The 1,029-nt window shown below is 39.8% G+C and overlaps 1 pseudogene; it reads right to left on the bottom strand.

Annotated features, from left to right (window-relative positions):
* Positions 1-234: 234 nt before the first annotated feature.
* Positions 235-351, bottom strand: LOC132634557 (5S ribosomal RNA; annotated as a pseudogene).
* Positions 352-1,029: the final 678 nt, after the last annotated feature.

The raw sequence follows: 1,029 nt of genomic DNA, 5'->3' as shown, positions 1-1,029 counted from the left end.
CATATGGGATGTCCTACACATACATATATATATTTACTAACGCCTCACTTAAAAAGTATTTCCAAATACTATTCGAACTTATCCTAGTTCTAGAGCTGTGATGTGCCTTCTTTCTCTTTACCGGTCTAGTCCACCTCATCCTTTGGGACCTTTTAGGGTTTCTAACTACTCTGCATACTTCAATTTACCCTAGGCTACTCTAGCTTCTAATCTGTCTCTTATGTCCACATTTGTAGGATTCTTAGTACACTTCCCAAGAGGTTACCCATCCTAATATTACTCTCACCCCAGCACGCTTAACTTCAGAGTTCTGATGGGATCCAGTGCTTTAGTACTGGTATGATTGCATCCATCTTACTGCGTGACCTTTATCGCATGACCTAGAACAAATTGAGGTTCTAACGAATTCCAATAAATTCTCGTAATGCATCTTCCTCCGAATTAAAAGGGATCTCTTACTCTCCGACTAAACAAATGCTAATTTGTCCTTTGAAATTCTAAACAATCACCTTCAATCTGCATGTATGACTACTTTTCATCCCAAATTTCGAGATTCCCAATGGTGGCGAAAACACCTTGATCGCAGTTACTTATAAATACTTAAGTTATTGTCCCCTCTAGAATTTCCGCTCATCACTATTAAGTATTACCAGTAGCAATTACATACGCACATAGGACATTTTAATAAAAACTCATATCCCTGTAATCCACCTGTCCTGAGCTCGGTCTAGGGGGCTTTAAAGTGAAATGTCCTCTCCATTATCCTCCCACCACCGGCTAGTCTGGCCATCCTCATCCCTCTCATCTGAACCCGAGGAATACGGATACCCGGTCAACTCCTGGTTTACTGACGGCCAAGATACTTATGAACTCCCCCAAAGTATTTTCCATCCCTATAAGATTAATTTTACATTAGAGGACGAATGTTCTAAAGGGGGGGAGGATGTTATATCCCGTGTTTTCACACGTTTGGAAAAATTCGATAAATAATGGATTCTTGAGATACGAGGTCAAATTTGATATTTTGTT

Source organism: Lycium barbarum, chromosome 3 (genome assembly GCF_019175385.1).
Source record: "Lycium barbarum isolate Lr01 chromosome 3, ASM1917538v2, whole genome shotgun sequence".
Taxonomy (NCBI): Eukaryota; Viridiplantae; Streptophyta; class Magnoliopsida; order Solanales; family Solanaceae; genus Lycium; species Lycium barbarum.
The sequence above is the reverse complement of the archived record's forward strand: the minus strand, read 5'-3'. Positions and strand labels throughout refer to the sequence as shown.